This window comes from Hemitrygon akajei, chromosome 19 (genome assembly GCF_048418815.1).
Source record: "Hemitrygon akajei chromosome 19, sHemAka1.3, whole genome shotgun sequence".
Classification (NCBI taxonomy): Eukaryota; Metazoa; Chordata; class Chondrichthyes; order Myliobatiformes; family Dasyatidae; genus Hemitrygon; species Hemitrygon akajei.
The window spans coordinates 4,237,758-4,259,253 of NC_133142.1; positions in this window are offsets into that span (position 1 = coordinate 4,237,758).

The window sequence follows — 21,496 nt, forward strand, 5'->3', positions numbered from 1 at the left end:
TCAAGTTGTGTGGACACGGCTCCCGGAGAAGATTGCGGGGTCTGGGCCCGACAAGCCGCTCAGCCTGAGTCGGTCCACACACCTGAGCCACACTGACATCCGTTGAGGTGGGGCAAGGGTCAGCCAGGACTCTGCCCTCTGCCAGAGGAGGGGATTCCTGGCCTGAGGCAACTACGTTCCAGACTCTCAGTAGGTCCTGGTAGGAACCGGGCAGACTCCACGAAGCAGCACGGCTGATGCCCACCGGTGGTATCTTCGCGAAGACAACAGCCCCTCCGGAGGAAGAATGTCGCCAACACGTGCCACCTGGGAGGGTGTTCAGCGTACAGGAATCTCTGCAGAGTCCTGAGGCGGAGAGCTGCCAGTCGCGTACGTACACACACCAGCGACTGTCCGCCCTCTCCCAGTGGGAGAATCAAGACCACTGCGGAGACCTAGTGTTTCCTGTTGCCCCAGAAGAAGCCCACTAACTTTCTCTGCATTCTCGCAACAAAAGAGGCAGGAGGGGTCAAGGTGACCATCCGATACCACAACATGGAGGCTACTAGCTGGTTTATGACCACCACCCTGCCTCGATAAGAAAACACCCTGAGAAGGCCTGACCAGCGCCCCAGCCGGGCCATGACTTTCGTCTCCAGGTCCTGCCAGTTCGCCAGCCAGGTCTCCCCAGAAGGACTCAGGTAGACTCCCAGATAGAGGAGACGTCTAGTGCTCCACTCAAAAGCTCTCATCTCCTCTGGCAGGGAGTCCACCCGCCACTGACCCACTAAGAGTCCGGAACATTTGGCCCAGTTGATCCTAGCGGAGGATGCCACTGAGAAAACTTCTTGGCACTCGCGCATCCTCCACTGATTCTGATCCTGTGTGGTGTGTACTGTGTTGTGCAACTTTGTCCAGAGAAATGTTGTTTCGTTTGTCTGTATACACGTATATGGTTGAATGCCAATGAACTTGAACTTGTACTGACCGCCCACCGGATGCTGGAGGGAGCTATCCCAAAGTCCAGGAAATGCCAGGAATGTTTACAGCCAGCAAGGAGATGTCCAAGTCCTGCAGAAGTCTCCAAACAAAGAAGTGCTTCTTAAAGCTTTGAAGTCAAAATTTGCAAACTTAATAAAGAGTCATTTGGACTGCACAAGACACAGATGACACCAGCCGCAGAATTAAATGATGCTGCTGGGAATAGAAGATATTAGCAAATTCATGCACAATAATCTGGGAAGAAAGAGGAGGGTGGTGCCACCTGGGGAAATGTGGAGCAGACGGAAGGGCTACGACATTAAACATTCCCGCACAGTACATACCCTTCAGCCCACAATATTGTGCCAACTAATGGTTCCCAATGAACAGTTCACAACTGGGGTGTAACTAAAGAGGATCATACCTATGTAGAAAGGGGAAGGAGGTGTTGCTATGATTCCAGATACAAGAGATTAGATACTCGCCTAAAAGCTCAACCATCCTTAGATTTAAAGTCCAGTAAAATTCCAATGACACAACACCTTCGAGACTTCAGTGGTGTACTGTCCAATTTCCTGGATTATTCAATGTTACTCCTGGTAATGCACCAACACTCCTTACAGAATATAGGACACAGAACAGCTTTGAACCCATGAACACCAACTCACAAACCAGAGAAAATCTGTTGTGGTGAACTACATATACCTGTCTGGACACGCCCCCCCCACTGACTGCTCCTGTGGCTCCTCCCACTGACCGTGGCTCCTCCCACAGACCCCGGTATAAAGGCGATTGGGGCCTGAGCCCTGCCCTCAGTCTCCAGGATGTAGCATGGTGGTCAATTGCTGCTTGTTCTTTCTTCCAGTCAATAAAAGCCGATATCTCGCCTCACGTCTCGGAGAGTTATTGATGGTGCATCATCTGTAGATGCTGGAAATCTGAGCAACACACACACACAATGCTGGAGGAACTCAGCAGGCCAGGCTGCTTCTAGGAAAAGAGTACAGCCAACATTTTGGGCTGAAGCCTTTTGGCAGGACTGGTAGAACGTGGTGGGAAGAGCAGTTGTTTCAATGTGAGTACCCCGGGGTCCTCAGAGGGTCCAAATTGAGAAGCTTGAAAACAAATCTGGAAAGTGCGTGTTACAAGCTGGCGGCAAAGATACATTCCCAGAAAGGATACGTAGCTGCAGTAGCAGGTCTGGGTAAGCATGTGGTTAAAGAGACGGAGAGCAGCAGGGATCACAGAGAGGGTGTAGTGAGAGAGGCTTTCACTGAACTTCCATCGAAGGGAAGATTTAAGCTTAGAACATAGAACAATACAGCACAGTACAGGCCCTTCAGCGCACAATGTTGTGCCAACCCTTAAACCCTGCCTCCCATATAACACCTCACCTTAAATTCCTCCATATACCTGTCTAGTAGTCTCTTAACTTTCACTAGTGTATCTGCCTCCACCACTGACTCAGGCAGTGCATTCCATGCACCAACCACTCTCTAAATCGGGCAGGCATCCCTGGAAGAGACTTTGCAGAGTAATAATCCAACCACAAACCATACAAAATCTGATGCTGGAAATCTGAGCAACATTCGCAAAATGCTGGAGGACCCAACAGGTCAGGCAGCATCTAGGAAAAGAGTACAGTCATTGTTTCAGGCCAAAACCCTTTGGCAGTACTGGCCTGCTGAGTTCCTCCGTCATTTTGTGTGTGCGTGTTGTGAACACTAGCTCCCTATTTTATGCTCTCATTTTGCATTACATATTTAATTTTGTGCTAAACTATTTAAATTAATAATCAAATGGTCAACTTAACTAATCTCTCCTGCCCCACACACAAAATGCTGGTGGAACGCAGCAGGCCAGGCAGCATCTGTAAGGAGAAGCACTGTCGACGTTTCGGGCCGAGACCCTTCGTCAGGACTAACTGAAAGGAAAGATAGTAAGAGATTTGAAAGTAGGAGGGGGGGGGGGGAAATGTGAAATGATAGGAGAAGCCCGGAGGGGGTGGGGTGAAGCTGAGAGCTGGAAAGGTGATTGGCAAAAGGGATACAGAGCTGGAGAAGGGAAAGGATCATGGGACGGGAGGCCTTTCCCCCCCCCCTCCCCCTCCTACTTTCAAATCTCTTACTATCTTTCCTTTCAGTTAGTCCTGACGAAGGGTCTCGGCCCGAAACGTCGACAGTGCTTCTCCTTATAGATGCTGCCTGGCCTGCTGCGTTCCACCAGCATTTTGTGTGTGTTGCTTGAATTTCCAGCGTCTGCAGATTTCCTCGTGTTTGCCTTTTAATCTCTCCTGTTTATACTATATCCATATCCCTCCATTTTCCTTAATTCTTGTGCTATCCCTACATCTCTTAAAAGTCCCTCATGCATCTGCCTCTACCACCATACCAGGCTGTACATTTCAGACAGTCGCCACCCTCCATGTAAGAAAAAGACTTGCCACTCACATCCTCTTTGTAACTTCCCCTCTCACCTTAAATGCATGCCCTCTAGTATTAGATATTATAATCTTTGGAATAAGGTATTGTCTGTCTACTCTGTCTATGCCTCTCGTAATCTTATAAACCTCTATCAGATCTCCTCTCAGCCTCCACCACTCCAGAGAAAACAACCTTGCATGCCCTCTAATCCAGGCAACATCCTGGTAAATCTCTTCTGCACCCTCTCCAAAGCCTTGACATCTTTCCTATAACAGGGTGATCAAAACTGTATGCAAGACATCAGATGAGGCCTAGCTAGAGTTTTATGAAACTTCAACACAACTTCCTGACTTTTAAACTCGATGCCTCGACTAATAAAGGCAAGCCTGCCCTATGACTTCTTAACCACCCTACCAACCTGAGTGGCCACTGTCAGGGAGCTATGAACTTGGACTCAAAGTTCTCTCTGCTCATCATCACTTTTGAGGATCTTGCCCTTAACAGTGTACTGTCTCTTCACATTTGACCTACTCTTCACATTTGGGCTGGTTAAAACCCATCTGCCATTTTTCTGCCCACGTCTGCAACTGATCTATATCCTGTTGCCAGTCTTTGCCAGTCTTCTACACCATCCATAACACCACCAATCTTAGTATAATCTGCAAATTTACTAATTCACCTATTTACATTTTCATCTGGGTCATTTATATAAACCATAAACAGCAGAGATCCTAGTACAGATCCCTGTGGAACATCACGAATTACAGACCTCCAGCTAGAATAAGGCCCTTCAACCACCACTCTGGGCTAATTCGCCATGGGTTCCATGCACCTTAATGTCTGAATGAGTCTCCAATGAGGGACCTTATCAAACGCCTTACTAAAATCAATGTAGACAATATCCACAGTTCTACCTTCTTCAATCATCCTCATCACCTTGTCGAAAACTCAATCAAGCACGACTTGTTCTGCACAAAGCCATGCTGCTTTCCATAATTAGGCCATGGAATTCTCTCCAGTAACTCCCCTATCACTGATTCACTGACCTGTAGTTTTCAGGATTATCCCTGGTTCCCTTGAATAATGGAACATTAGCTACTTGCCAGTCCCCTGGGACCTCACCTCACACTTGCCCCTCTCAATAACCTGGGGTATACCCCATCAGGCCCTGGGGACTTGCCCATCAATGCTCTTGAAGGGACCCAACACAACCCCCTCCTTTGCCTCAAAATGCCCTAGCGCATCAACACGCTAGACATCGATCTTCCTATTCGCCATGTCCTTCTCCTTGGTAAATACTGATGTGAGGTACTCATTAAGGATCTCACTCATATCCTCTGCATCTAAGCAAATATCACCCCCCCCCCCCCATCCTTGAGTGGTCCCACCTTCTCCTTAGTTATCCACTTGCTCTTGATGTATGTATAGAACGCCTTGGAATTCTCTTTAATCCTACTTGCAAGGACTTTTCGTGGTCACTCCTAGCTTTCCTAAATCGCTGCTTGAGCTTCTTTCTGAATTCTTTATAACCCCCAAGGAGTCTGTGTGATTCTACCTCCCCAAGCATTACATCATTTTTATTTTACTTCTTGACTAAATTCATCACCTTTCTTGACATGCAAGTTTCCCTTACCTTGCCACCCTTGTCATTCTTTCTGACTGTAACATGCCTGTCCTGTACGCTATGCAGTTGGCCTTTAAACACCCTTCACCAGTCGGATGTGGCCTTGCCCGAAAACAGCTGCTCCCAATGAACTCTCCCAAGTTCCTTCCTAACGCTCTCATAATTTTCCCTGTTGCAATTTAATATACTCTTACAAGGTCCATACTTATCTATAGCTATCTTAAAACTTAAGGAGTTGTGGACACCGTTCCCTAACTGTTCACCCACTGAAACGTTGGTCATCTGGACAGTCTCCTTACCCCAACACCAGGTCTAGAACAGCTCTGATGAAGGGTCTTGGCCCGAAACGTCGACTGTCTTTTCCATAGATGCTGCCTGGTCTGCTAAGTTTCTTCAGCTTGGATTTCCAACATCTGCAGATTTTCTCTTGTTTGTGTTTGGAATAGTACAGCATCTCCTCTTGGACTATTGATTGAAGAATCTCTCCTGGAGGCACCTAACAAATTTTGCCTCATCCAAACCTCTTGCACTCAGAAGGTCCCAGTTTACCTTAGGGAAGTTGAAGTCCTCCATGACAACAACCCTGTTGTTTTTATACCATTCCCTAATCTGCCCACATTTCTGCTTCTCAATGTCCTCGTGGCTATTGGAGGCTTGTATTATAATCCCATTCGAATGGCTGCTCCCTTCCTATTTTTGAGTTCTACTCGTGTAGACTCAGTGACTCAGAGCACACTTATCCCCCATCCTGATGCATGGTCTGAAAAATAACTGAATCTCTTGACCATGTCTGTATGCTTTTATACATTGAGTTGCTGTCACCTGATTGGCTGATTAGATACTTATATTCATGAGCTGGTGTACCAGTGTGACTACTGAGTGTGGAACATAGAATATACCTTCATTAACGTGTTTTGTCACATTCTTAAAGACTGAGGCCTGGCCTACCCCTCAGAAAGCCACGCTGACTATCCCTAACGAAACTCCGCTTCTCCAAATACTTGCAAAATGAGGTCAACACAACTGTACTCCAAATACAGCCTCACCAACACCATATCCAACTGCAGCGTGATGTCCCAACTATACTCAGTGACCTGCCAAGGTGTGCCAGTGTGCCCAATGCTCCTTTCGCCAGCCTGTCCGCCTGTGATGCCTCGTTTACTGAGGGATGCTCTTCTACTCCTCAAACCCTCTGTCCCATTACACTCCCCACTGCCCTGCTACTCATAGTCCCAAGCAACACACACAAAATGGTAGAGGAATTAGAGGGCATAAAGATGTTGTGGCACTATTCCGAAGGCTGGCATGATGGCACAATGGGTAAAGCCACTACCACATAGCACCAGAGACTCAGCTTCAATCCTGAACTTGAATGCTGTCCGTGTAACGTCTGCACGCTCTCCCTAGTGTGTGTGGGTGAGGGGTGGAAGTTGGGAACAATATAGGATTAGTGTAAATGAGGTCAGGAGTGACTCAAAGATCAAAGGACCGGTTTCTCTGTTGTATCTGTCTATTGTTCCAAGATGTCGTGTGTATATTTTTCTCTCAATCAAACATCCCATACAAGAGGACCATTGAGAGGGCACTAGAAGGAAAAGTGCAAGAACCCTGTAGTCCTGCTGAAGGGTCTCGGCCTGAAACGCTGACTGTTTATTCCTCTCCATAGATGCTGACTGATCTGCTGAATTCCTCCGGCATTTTGTGTGCATCATTCTGGGTTTCCAGCATCTGCACAATCTCTTGTGTTTAAGAACTGTGTCAAGCTGTGTGGTTATTAATCTGATGTTCTAATTCTCTCAAAGCCCGCCACTTCCTAAGACAGAGAAACACCCTGGATTTATACAGATAAGTGACTTATGACAGAACACTCTTGGTGAAGATGGATGTTGCTTCCGTGTGTGGCTAGCTGTGTTTCCTTCACCTGTCTTATCTCTTGCTGGCCACGTTCAATGGCTGAATGAACTTCTGTATACAGACACTGCTCTGAAGACAGGCCATGGGTCTGGGAGTTGCCAAGTAGGTGGGGCCTGACCTGTGATTGGCGTTTGATTCGAAGTTTGGTTAATTCAAAGTTCAGAGTAACTTTATCATCTAAATATGTATATGTCACCATATTCCACCCTGAGACTCTTGGTTTTACGGGCATGCTCATTAGATACAAAGGAACACAACGGAATCAATGAAAAACGACACACACAGATGGACAAAAACCAACACGCAAAAGACAACAAATTGTGCCAATACACAAAAGATGATAATAACTAAATAATAGTGAGAACATGAGTTGTAGAGTCCTTGAAAATGGGTCCATAGGTTGTGCAGTCCTTTCGGAGTTTTGAGTGAAGTCATCCACACTGGTTCAGGAGCCTGATGGTTGAGGGGAATTCTGTGGATTTCGATCCTGACTGAACACTTCACACACTTACAGTCCCAATGTTAGGTCCTTAAATTAAGGACCAGTCTGATAACTTGGATCTTGTGGGCACATTATTGAAGAAGAATATAGGGATATGGACCAAATGTGGGTAAATGGGACTAAGATACATGGGCACCTTGGTCAGCATGAATGAGCTGGGCTGAAGGGCTTGCCTCAGTGCTGTATTACTCTATGACTTTAACACTATCACCAGTCAACTACATTAACACACAGGTATTATTTGAATGGGGATTGTTTTTGGGGCTGAACAGCACTGAGGAGCTCTCTTGGTCTGTCAACACAACCTTGATAGTAGGAAAGGCACAACAGTGACTATACTACTGGAGATGCTTAAGGAGAGCTAATCTGCCTAATAATTGCTGGCCAACTTTTACTGATGTGCGATAGAGATCATACTGACATACGGAATGACAGTGTGGTACCCTTGCTGCAGCAGGACAGGTCACAAAGCGCCAACGGGTGATTAGGTTGGTTCAGCACATCATTGGGACTCAACAAACGGACCTGAGACAATCTACAACTCTCCTATGGCATGCTCATACATCATTAAAGACCCATCCCATCCCAGACACTGTCTGTTCAATCTCCTGCCATCTGGTAGGAGATTCAGAAACATCCTAGCCAAGACAGTAAGACTGAAAAACAGCTTCTTCCCAAAGGCTGTTGTGCAGCTGAATAATGCTGCACCCCGGCTTGCCAATGGCCTTTCAATGTTATGGACTATCAAAGTCACTTGTTGCATATAAATATGGGAATTTTTTTTAGAATTAAGCCATACCGCATGGCATTGTAAATATCTGTTTTGCTCGAACTGGAGTAGCACCACAATCTCATTGTCCAGAGCAATGGCAATAAAGTTCTATTCTATTCTATTAGAACATAGGACAGTACATCACAGTACAGGCTCTTCAGCCTATAGTGTTGTACTGATCTATACAAAGCTACACAACGATCAAATTAACCCTTCCCTCCAACACAGCCCATAACCCTTCATGTCTCTATCATCCATATGCCCATATAAGAGTCTCTTAAATGTCCATAGTGTATCTGCTTGTACCACCACCACCGGCAGTGCATTTCAGGCCTCAGACGTAGACCCTGAGCTTTCCTCCAATCACCTTAAATGGACGTCCTCTGGTTTTGACCATTGTTTCCCTGAGAAAAAGGGTGCTGGCTGCCCACTCTGTCCAGCTTCCCATAATCCTATGCACCTCTGTCATGTAATTTCTTACCCTCCTTCACTCCAAAAAGAAAAGTACAGGCCCTTCAGCCCACAATGTCATGCTGATACTATAACCTGCTCTAAACCTACTTCTGACATCTCCTCCCCATATTTTCCTTCAATCACCTTAAAGATTACTCCCCCCCCCCCCATATTAGCCATTTCCCCTGGGAAAAAGTCTCTGGTTGTCCATTGGATCTATGCTCTTTATCATCTTGTACACCTCTCATCAAGTCACCTCTCATCCTCCTTCACCCCAAAGACAAAATCCCTACCTCGCTCAGCCTATCCTCATCAGACATGCTCTCTAATCCAGGCAGCATCCTGGTAAATCACCTCTGCACCCTGTGTAAAGCTTCCACAACCTTCCCATAATGAAGCGATCGGAACTGACCACATATTCCAAGTATGGCTTAATCAGAGTTTTGTAGAGATGCAACATTACCTTGTGGCTCTTGGACTCAATCCCTCGAAACTTGATGTCGCTGGTCTGGTACAGGGCTTTTGTCAGTCAGGTGTAGGTGTGTGGCTGGACTGTATGCTTAGAGTGGAACAGAGGCAAGGACCCCTGTACCAAAGACAAAATCAGGGTTGAGGATTTCTTGTGAGTGCCCCTTCAGTGAATACTCAGTGTCCCTCTGTCCCTGAGCAACTCTCCTCTCCCTGCATGGACCACTTGACTCATAGCCGGTTAGCACAATGCTTTACAGTATAGGTGACCTGGGTTCAGTTCCCACTGCTGCCCGTAAGGAGTTTGTATATTCTCCCCGTGACCGCATGGGTTTTATCTGGGTCCCCTGATTTCCCTCCACAGTCCAAAGGTTGGTAGATTAATTGGTCATTGTAAATTGTCCTGTGATTAGGCTAGAATTAAATCTGAAGATTGCAAGGTGGCACAGCTCCTATTCTGTGCTGTAGCTCCATAAATAAATAATAAATAAATATTTTTTTAATTTAGAGTCGGGGGTCAAAGAATTCATAGAGCACATAGCACAGATACTGGCCCTTTGCCAATCTTGTCCCTCCCAAATTATCAACCTGCACCCAGGCAATCCCCTCTACACCCCTCACACCCATTTATTTATCCAAATTTCTCTTAAATGTTGAAATCAAATCCACATCCAACACTTCCACTTGCAGCTCATTCCACACTCGTACTACTCTCTGACTGAAGAAGCTCTCCCTCAGGTTCCCCTTAAATATTTCACCTTTCACCCTTTACATATTACTGCTGTATATTTAATATTTGAGTAATATTGTAAATATATTGTTTGATTAAGCGTTCTTTGCTTGTTTAAATAATTTATGGGTTATATGTAAAGGTATGTGAATGGCCTACGTCATCACGGCATAAAATGCGCGCGTCTTGCTTGAGGTGAAAATGAGGTACGTGTGTTATCCCTGGCTCTCCCATATCTTTCTTCTGATTAGTTTTGGAGTTGCAAGTTATTTGGCTTTTCATTTGAGTTGGTTTATTTTTGTCATGTTTACCAAGGTACAATTTGCATGCCATTCACTCAGATCATTGCAGGCATAAGCATGTTGAGATAGTGAAAGAGGAAAACCAGTAACAGAGTGCAGGATTAGCATTGAGGTCACAGATGAAAGTGGAGTGCAGACAGACAACAAGATGCCAGGACCATGATGAGATAGATTGGGAAGTCAAGAGTTCATCTTTATTGCACAAGAGATTCACTCAATGGTCTGATAACATAGGGGTAGAAGCTGCCTTGAGCCCGGTCATATGCACTCTCAAGTTTTTTGAATCTTCTTGTTAGTGGGGGGGTGGGAGAGAAGAGAGAATGTCTGGGGTGGGTGGAGACTTTGATTATGCTGGGCTACTTTTACAAGGCAGCGAGAAGTATAAACAGAGTCTATGACGTGCTGAGATGTGCCCGCTACTCTCTGCAGTTTCATGGTAGAGCAGTTGCCATAACAAGCTACCAGGTGGCACCCATTTTAGTTTGCCGGCCCACTGTCCTCCTGTCTGTCTCCAGGCTCTTACAGTGCCAGAGTGAGGCTGAACAGATACAAGAGGAACAGCTCCTTACATTCTTTCTGGGTTGTCAAATGCAACAGCATGAACATTCAATTTGTTAACTTCAGGTAATCTGGTCCCCCCCCGTCGCTCACCTCTCTCCTTTGGATCTCCACAGCTGATCTTTCCCCTCCCAGCCCCTCCTCTATTTATCTCCCCTCCCTCACCCTCTCCATCTGCCCATCACCCACACGCTACTCCAACTTCTTCCCACCTCACTGCCCTCGCTGTCTCGTTCCTTCGGTTCTATGCCCCACCTTCCTCTCTTATCAGAGTCTATCATCAGTTGCCTCCACCTTTGGCCAGAGGGCGATGACTCCGTAGAATTCATTGCCGCGGACGCTTGTGGATGCTAAGTCATTAGGTATATTTAAAGCGTAAATTGATAGGTTCTTGATTAGTGAGGGTGTCAAAGGTTATGGGAGAAGTTGGGTACCATTGAGGTATCTGTCAGCCTGGGTGCTGACTTGGCCATTGCCCCTCTGCTTGAATGTTGTTGTTGGATTTCAAGTGCTGTAACTCTTGAACTGCTTTGCAATAAAAATTCGAACTAAGAACTCTCTAAATATCATACCACAGATATTAAACTAACATATTAACACTAACATATAATGCAGATATTAAACTAGGATGGATTAAACAAATTCATTTATCAGCAGCATCAGCCCTGTGTTCTGGGGAACCATTACTGAGAGAACCAGATGAACCCAACTCCAATTAGACTCCAACGCGAGTTTCTATCCAGAACAAGCAAAAGATTCCCAACACAATAACCTTTATATTCAGTCACGGAATGGCAGAGAAGAATCAATGGGCCGAATGGCCTAATGTTGCTCTTCTATCTTATGATCTTACAATAGAACATAGAACAGTCAGGGGACGAGTGGATATAACTTTCTTCTCTCCACACTCTCTATCCTGAAGCAGGATTTGAACCTGAAATAGCAATCTTCCTGTTCCTCAAATCCCATCACACCCACACCAGCCCACACACCGTCAAACTTGTGATCGGTGAGTGATGGGGTCGAGGCCTGTATGTCAAGCCTGTGATCAGCAGATCCAGGGTCCATTCCTAAAGGCTGGCGATGTCAAGAGAGCAAAGCCAAAGGTCAGCCCGGAACTCAGTGAACCTGGAAGTAGAAAACCCAGAGGTCAAAGGCCAAAGTTAGCAAGTCCAGAGATAGAGGCCTGAAGGTCAAGTCTGTAAGTCCAAGCCAGGAGCTTTGAAGATGGAGTCCTGATGTCTGTAGGTCTGGGAATCTGGGGCCAAGGACTGGAGGCCTGGAGGCCTGGAAGCAGCCTGTCATGGAGTTGGAGGCCTGTGTGTGTGTGGCAGTGGGTGAGAAAGGTGCTTGCTTTGCTGTTGCTGTGCTGCTCTGCTTGACGTTGTCGGCCCAGAATGTGGGTGACACTTGTGACCTTGATGCACCATCAATAACTCTCTGAGACGTGAGGCGAGATATCGGCTTTTATTGACTGGAAGAAAGAACAGGCAGTAGTTGACCACCATACTACATCCTGGAGACTGAGGGCCGGGCTCAGGCCTCAATCGCCTTTATACCGGGGTCTGTGGGAGGAGCCACGGTCAGTGGGAGGGGCCACAGGAGCAGTCAGCGGGGGGGGGGGGGTTCACCACAGACCTGCCCCAGCACATCCTTGGGTGTGTTGGTTGTAAATGCAAATGACTCATTTCACTGAATGTTTTGATGTTCTTGTAAAAGATCTGAAATCTGAAATCTGATTCAGACACTGAGTTTATTGTTTGTTTCAGATTCCAGTACCTGCACCCTCTTGTGTCTCCAGTCCCCTTAGTCTAGTTTTGCTATTTTGATAAGTCACAGCTAATTTTTACCTGAACTCCAAACCTTACCACCATCAAGCATGTCTACATGAAACACTGTCACAGAAAAGCAGCATCCATCATCAGAGATCCTCACCACCCAGGCCACTCTCTCTCCTCACTGCTGCCATCAGGAAAAAGGTACAGAAGCCTCAGGACTCGCACCACCAGGTTCAGGAACAGTTACTACCCCTCAACCATCAGGTTCCTGAACCAAAGGAGAAAACTTCATCAACTTCACTGCCCATCACTGGACTATTCACACGATCTATGGGTGCACTTTCAAGGACTCTTCATCTCATGTTCTTGATATTTATTGCTTGTTTATTATTATTTCTTTCTTCTTGTTTTGCAGTTTGTTGTCTTGTGCACACTGGTTGAACACTCGCCTTGGGTGGTCTTTCATTGATTCTGTTATGGTTATTGTTCTATAGATTTATTGAACTCAGGGCTGCATATGGTGACATAGGCGCACTTTGATAATAAATTCACTCTGAACTTTGATTTCTCATGATTACATCTTACAAATCCGCATCATTGGAAGTTCCTTCGGTGAGTTTTGCTCTGGATTGCCAGGATCAGCAAGAACTCTTGGGTTGAATGAAAGTTCCTTTTCCACAGCCTCCATCAGGTGAAGCTTCGAGATTTTCATCACAGGACGGCTGAACAGATGTGGAAAGTGCGGGGAGAGAATTGCAAAGCCAGATGTCCAAGTCACACAGTTACAGGCTCTTTGGCCCAAGTCGTCCATGCTGACCAAGCTAGTCCCACATGCCTGTGTCTGGTCCATATCCCTTAAACCTTTTCTAGATATATGTCTGCCCAAAAGTCTCTTATATCTTGTTGCAGCTGCCTCAGCGCTTCCACTGGCAGCTCATTCCATTACGGACCACACTCTGCGTTGTGAAGTCACTCCTTGGGTCCATTGTAAATCTCTCCCTGCTCACCTTAAACCTATGCCCTCTCATTCTTGATTCCCCAACTCTGGGAAAAAACTGAGTGTATTCACCCCATCACGCTACGTCTATCACCACCAGGGCTACAAATCATCTCCAAAGCTTCTTTCCTGTAGTTAGCCAGCTTCTCAACAAAGCTCACCCCAACTCTCCCTGCACAACATCTCTTAAATGGTCTTTCCTGCCTCCTGCTCTGTTGATAATTGTTGAGACTGCTCACAATTATTTAAGTTTGATTCTTGACGTTTATGCATGTGACCGTTCTACTAATTGGATTGCTCGTAGCCATTTGCACTATTGTCTGTAAATTGTTGGTTACTATTGTGTTGTCCTGTGTTTTACACTGGGCACCGAAACACAATCAAATCTGGTATGTTTCACATACTGGCAATAAAGTGACTGCGATTGAGATTCTGTACTCCTCATGATTTTCCCAGTTTCGTCATCCTGCCTTCAGAATACTGTGGCTGACAATAGGTATAATAGAGCAAAAATAGTCCGAAGTTACAGGATTGGGAAGCTTTTATAAACCAACTGAAGGCAACTAAATAAAGTCATAGAACATAGAGGAGTACAGCACAGGAACAGGCCCTTCAGCCCACAATGTTGTGCCAAACCAATTAAATTAGTTATCCAATGGCCACTAAACTAATCCCCTCTGCCTACCCATGTCCATATCCTTCTGCTTTCCTAGCATCCATGTGCCTGTCTAAAAGTCTCTAATGTATCTGCCTCTCCCACCTATAGAGGGAAACGATGGAATATGAAGGTAAGCTGTCCAATAACATTCAGGAGGAAACCAAAAGTTTCTTCAGATATATAAAGTGTTAGAGAGAGGTGGGAGTAGATATCGGACCACTGGAAAGTGATGCTGGAGAGGCAGTAATGGGAGTCAAGGAAATGGTGGATTAACTGAATAAGTATTTTGCATCAGCCTTCACTGTGGAAGGATGTCGGAAGTTTGAGAATGTCATGGGGCAGAAGTGAGTGAAGTCGTCATTACTGGGTAGAAGGTAACTGAAAGGTCTGAAGGTAAATAAGTCACCTGGAACAGATGGTGTATACCCCAGGGTTCTGAAAGACATTGATGAACTGATTGTGGAGGCATTAGTAATGACCTTTCATGAATCAATGGATTCTAGCATGGTCCTGGAAGACTGGAAAATTGAAAATGTTATTCCACTCTTCAGAGCAAGACAGAAGAAAAGAAATTATAGGCCAGTTGGTCTGAGCTCAGTGGTTAGGAAGATGTTACATTCAATTGTTAAGGATGTGGTTTTGAGGTATCTGGAGGCTCATGACAATAAAGTTCAAAGTCAGTATGATTTCCTTAAGGGGAAATCTTGCCTGACACTTCTGTTGGAATTCTTTGAAGAAATAACAAGAACGACAGACAAAGGAGAATCGGTGGATGTTGTGTATTTGGATTTTCAGAAGGCCTTTGACAAGGTGTCACACATGAGGCTACTTAACAAGCTACGAGTCCATGGTATTACAGGGAAGATTCTAACATGGATAACACAGTGGCTGATTGGCAGGAGGCAAAGAGTGGGAATAAAGGGAGCCTTTTCTGGTTGGCTGCTGGTAACTAGTGGTGTTCCACAGGGGTCGGTGTTGGGACCACTTCTTTTTATGTTATATGTCAATGATTTGGACGATGGAATTGATGGCTTTGTGGCCAAGTTTGCGGACAATCCAAAGACAGGTGAAGGGGCAGGTAGTGTTCAGGAAGCAGACAGGCTACAGAAGGACTTAGATAGGAGAATGAGCAAAGACATAGCAGGTGGAATACAATATCGGGAAGTGGATGGTCATGCACTTCAGTAGAAGTAATAAAAGTATAGAATATTTTTTAACTGGAAAGAAAATACAAAAATCTGAGGTGCAAAGGGACTTGGGACTCCTCGTGCTGAATTCCTTAAGGGTTAAATTGCAGGTTGAGTCAGTGGTGAGGAAGGCAAATGCAATGTCAGCATTCATTTTGAGAGGACTAGAATATAAAAGCAAGGATGTAATGTTGAGGCTTTATAAAGCACTGATGAGGCCTCACATCGAGTACTGTGAGCGGGTTTTGGCCTTTTATCTAAGGAAGGATGTGCTGACAGTGGAGACGGTTCAAAGGAGGTTCGTGAAAATGATTCCAGCAATGAAATGCTTATCATATGAGGAGCAGTTGATGCCTCTGAGCCTGTACTGACTGGAATTCAGAAGGATAAGGGGGGGGGGGGATCTCATTGAAACCTATTGAATGTTGAGAGGCCCAGGCAGAGTAGATGCAGAGAGGATGTTCCCTATGGTGGGGGAGACTAAGATCAGAGGACTCAATCTCAGAATAGAGGGATGTCCATTTAGAACAGAGATGAGGAAGAATTTCTTTAGCCAGGGAATAGTGAATCTGTGGAATTCATTGCCCCAGGCAGTTATGGAGGCCAAGTTACTAGGTCCCTAAGGAAGAGGTTGATAGATTATTGATTAGTCAGGGCATGAAGGGATACAGTGAGAAGGCAGGAGATAAGGCCCTAGAGGGAAATGGATCAGCCATGATGAAATGGTGGAGTAGATTCGATGGGTCAAATGACCCACTTCGCCTCCTATATTTTATAGTCTTATGATCTAATGATATTATACTCCTCTATATGTTTACTCCTAAGTCTCTGACACACCAGGGAATAAAGTTCTCCTTTCTTCTCCTTTCCTGCACTTCCTGACCACCTCTGCCAATTCTTGTAGTAGACTTCTTGGTCCCAAATCCTATAACACAATGTGCTTAATAGTGCCTGAGGGTCAGAGAATCATAGAGTCAGAAAACATGGAAACTATCCCTTTGGTCTAACTGATCCATCCCATTTACCCTTTGTTTCACCAATATCCCTCTAGAACTAGAGGTCATATGTTAAGGGTGAAAGGTGAAATATTTAAGGGGAACCTGAGGGGCAACTGCTTTACTCAGAGGGTGGTGAGAGTGTGAAACGAGCTGCCAGTGGAAGTGGTGGATATGAATCCGATTGCAAAATTTAAGAGGAGTACGTGGATGAGAGAGGCATGAAGCTATGGGCCAGGTGTGGGTTGATGTGACTAAGCAGAATAACTCACAAATCCAAGTATTTTGCCTTGCAATTTCGAGTCAGTGGAAGCAAATTCCACTGCAGGAACCTGAGCCCAGGTGTGTGAGTGCTTCACTGTCAGAACGGAATCAGAATCAGGTTTATTATCAATGACGTACAGTACTGTGCAAAAAGTCTTCGGCACATGTAAAAAAATTCCCTGAAGTAAAGATGCTTTCAAAGATAATGAAATGAGAAGTATCAAGAAAATTACTACAAAGAGCAGTAAACAGTAGAACACTAAATGAAATCAGTATTTGATGTGACCACCCTTCGCCTCTAAAACTACATCAGTTCTCTTAGGTACATCGTCATGCAGTTTTATAAGAAAATTGGCCGATAGGTTGTTCCGTGCATCTTGGGGAACTCGCCACAGCTCTTCTGCAGACTTTGGCTGTCTCACTTGCTCCTGTCTCTCCAGGAAACCCAGACAGCCTCGATGATGTTGAGAGCAGGTCACCGTGGAGGCCATACTCCCTGAAACCATAAAAAAAATCTAGGGCACCTAAGACATTTGCACAGTCTGTTTGTTGTGAAATTTGTTGTTTTGTGGCAGCAGTACATTGCAAGGCATAAAATATACTATAAATTACAATTGCATATATAAAATAAATAATGCTAAAAGTGATTAAAAAAAAGAGAGGTAGTGTTCATGATGGGTGATGGGTGGAGATACATCTTTACCAAAGGAGGTGTAAGGCAATGGTCCCCAAACCTCGGGCTGCGGACCGGTATCGGGCCGCAAAGCATGTGCTACTGGGCCGCGAGGAAACAATATGATTTGTTGATATGAAACGATATGAGTCAACTGCACCTTTCCTCATCCCCTGTCACACCCACTGTTGAACTTGAACCCACGTGAGGTCATCAGTCGCCTAAACGCCGTGATACCCTCGCGCCAGGGATCACTGGTTGGCCTCGGGTAACCGGCTGGCGAGAAGTGCCGTTGCTACTGGCTTGGAGCGCGGACAGATGGGTGTTGCCTCTAAATCTGTTTAGCACACCGAATGTTCGTGGGGAACCCAGTGCTAAAATATTCACAAACAACCTAATTTGGGCTCAGGGTTTCATAAGTAGCAGAGCAGCTACCTCGCTGCGATCTACTGAAAGTCATCCCTCGAGCCAAACTTTTGTTGGCCGGCCGATAGATCCTATCTACCTAGAAGGGGGGTGGGCACGTGCCCTGTCGCACTCCTCACTTGGTCAGTCGCTCTCTCCGGACTGCGACCGCTGCGGCCCCAGTACGGGGACCTCCGGCCCTTACCTTGTCCTCTCACTGGTGTGTTGCAATGATTTTATATGTTCATACGAGGAAAATATATGCTGTGTGTTTAAGATCCAAACGTTACTTAAAATGTTATGATGCTATTGACTTATAAGTGAGTTATAATTGACTTATCACTACGTTCATGCGAGGAAAATATGCGCTGTGTGTTTAATATTAAATTCGTTAGATAAACCCTTTCAGAAATGAAATTGAGTGTATTAGCCATTTATAAGTGACATATAGTTAATTTATCACCTATATTCCGGTCGATATGAACACCCACACCGCACCCCCCCTTGGCCGGTCCGCAAGAATATTGTCAATATTAAACCAGTCCGCAGTGCAAAAAAGGTTGGTGACCCCTGGTGTAAGGCAGTCCTTCCCTCCGCTAGTCTGTAGGTCATCCTTGGACCCCAATCAGGGTCACGTGAAGTCATGGGAGCAGGTGGTGGATGGTCGTATGAGCAGCCAGTGCACATCACAAGTCCTGGTTATGCGACCACTGACACCAGGCAGACAATCTCTGAAGAGTATTGATAATGGCTGGGGTCAGTCGTCTTGTAGAGACTCTGCCCAGAGATGGCAATGGCAAACCACTTCTACAGAAAAATTTGCCTAGAACAATCACGGTCATGGAAAGACCATGATTGTCTATGTCATATGACATGGCACATAATGAATGAGTGAGAGCTCTTGGGTCCATGGACCATCAGAAATCTGATAGCAGAAGGGAAGAAGCATCTCCTAAAATGTTGAGTGTGGGTCTTCAAGCTGCTGTACCTCCTTTCTGATGTAGTAATGAGAAGAGGGCAAGTCTTGCACGGTGAGGGTCCTTCACGATGAGTGTTTTGAAGATATCCTCGATGATGAAGCTGTCTAAGTTTGCAGCTTTCTCCGATCCTGTGCAGTTGCCTATCCACGCCATTTGGTGATGCTCTGCACAACGCTCTACGTCTAGCTCGGTCGGGCAGCTTGGTCAGCATGGATGAGTTGAGCTGAAGGGCCTGTTTCTGAGCTCTATGACTATGTTACAAACATCTGGCTTTCCTTGTCCTGTCACTTTACATCCTACCTGGTTTAGATAATGACCATTCACATGTGTGGCAATCCAATCACAGACAAGAGAAAATCTGCAGATGCTGAGAATCTGAGCAATACAAACAAAATGCTGGCAGCACCTATGGAAAAGGGTGTAGTTGACATTTCAGGCCGAGACCCTTCCTGAGGACTGGGATCTCCCAGTGGCCACCCATTTTAATTCCACTTTCCATTCTCATTCTGACATGCCTCTCCATAGCCTCCTCTACTGTCACAATGAGGCCACACTCAGGTTGGAGGAGCAACACCTTGTATTCCATCTGGGTAACCTCCAAACTGATGGCATGAACATTGATTTCTTGAACTTCCATTAATGACCACCCCCACCCCCCACTTCACCATCCCCCATCCCCTTTTCCCTCTCTCACCACATCTCCTTGCCTGTACTCTCCGGGGTTCGTTCTCCTTTTCTTTCTTCCATGGCCTTCTGTCCTCTCCTATTAGATTCTTCCTTCTCCAGCCCTGCATCTTTTTCACCAGTCAACTTCCCAGCTCACCCCTTCCCCCCTCCCGGTTTTACCTATCACTGTGTGTTTCTTCCACCCCTCACCCCACCTTCTAACTCTGACTCCTCATCCTTTTTTCTCCAGTCCAGAGGAAGGGTCTTGGCTCGAAATGTCAACTATACTCTTTTCCATAGATGCTACCTGGCCTATTGAGTTTCTCCAGCATTTTATGTGTGTTATTCACACATGTGGGTCAGGAGCCTGAGGTCTGGACTCAGCTGTAGTGAGCAAGAACAACATCATCAAATGTACTACCTTCAAACCCCACCACGTTCAAGCCCTCCCCACCATTGAGCATATCTACATGGAGCATTGTCGTAGGAAAGCAGCATCCATCATCAGGGACCTCCACCACCACCCGGGACATGCTCTCTTCTCACTGCTGCCATCAGAAATAAGGTACAGGAGTCACACCACCAGGTTCAGGAGCAGTTACTACCTCTCAATCATCAGGCTCTTGAACCAGAGGGGATAACGTCACTCACCCCAACACGGAACTGTTTCTAGAACCTATGGTTTCACTTTCAAGGAATCTTCATCTCAAGTTCTTGATATATATTGCCTATTTATTATTATTATTTCTTTATTATGTATTTTTTCTTTTTGTATTTGCACAGTTTGTTGTCTTTTGCACAATGCCTACAGGGACGAGGTCCAGCACCTGGCCGCGTGGTGTGCCGACAACAACCTGGCCCTTAACACCCAGAAGACCAAGGAGATCATTGTGGACTTCAGGCATGCTAGGAGCCACACTCACATCCCCATCTACATCAATGGAGCTGTAGTGGAGCGTGTATCAAGCTTCAAATTCTTTAATGTCCACATTTCCGAGGATCTCACCTGGTCCCTGAACTCCTTCATCCTGATCAAAAAGGCGCAACAGTGCCTTTATTTCCTGCGGAGCATCAAGAAAGCTCACCACTGTCCCAGGATACTGATGGACTTTTACCGCTGTACCATCGAGAGCAGACTCACCAACTGCATCTCAGTGTGGTATGGCAATTGTCCCGTATCGGACCGCAAAGCACTCCAGCATGTGGTGAAAACTGCCCAGCGGATTATCAGCACCCAATTGCCCACCATTGAGAACATCTACCATAAACGCTGCCTGGGCAGGTGAAAAGCATTATCAAGGATGCATCTCACCCTAACCATGTACTTTTTACTCTCCTCCCATCCGGGAGGCGCTACAGGAGCCTCCGTTCCCGCATCAGCAGGCACAGGAAGAGCTTCTTCCCTGAGGCTGTGACCCTGCTGAACCTCACATCACAGCGCTAAGCAGTATTGCACCCATATTGTACTGTCTCAGTACTTTTATATTTGTGTGCTGTAGCACTTACTTTTTATTCGCAGTTATTTTGTAAATAACACTATTCTTTGCATTTCTGGTTAGATGCTAACTGCATTTCATTGGCTTTGTATCTGTACTCGGCATAATGACAATAAAATTGAATCTAATCTAATGATTTGTCCATCTTGTGTGTGGTCTTTCATTGGTTGCATTGTGTTTCTTTGTATTTACTGTGACTGCCTGCAAGAAAATGAATCTTAGGGTTGTATATGGTGACATATATGTACTTTGATAATAAATTTACTTTGAGTTTGAACTTTGAATTAACAAATATAACGTTGTCATTCATGCTGCTGTTTGGGGGATTTGTCATGCAAAATGTGGCAGGGCAGTCTCCCAGGTTAACTGTCAACCAATGTGTGTGACTTGCTCAGGCAGTTTCTAAGAGTCCTAGTATTATGTAGCCACTTCCTTTAAATTTCTAGTTCCCATGAAATCAACTGACCTTACTTCAAGAGGATAATTTAGCAACCCCCCCCCCCACCCCCCCAAACCCACAGTGGGAAATGGCAAATTATTCACCTCAGAATCAGAATCTGAATCATGGTTATTGTCACTGACGTATTGTAAGTCACGAAATGTGTTGTTTTGCAGAAGCAGTATAGTGAAATAGATAAAAATGTATTATGTTACAATTAGAAGTAATAATTAAATAACTAAGTAACAAATA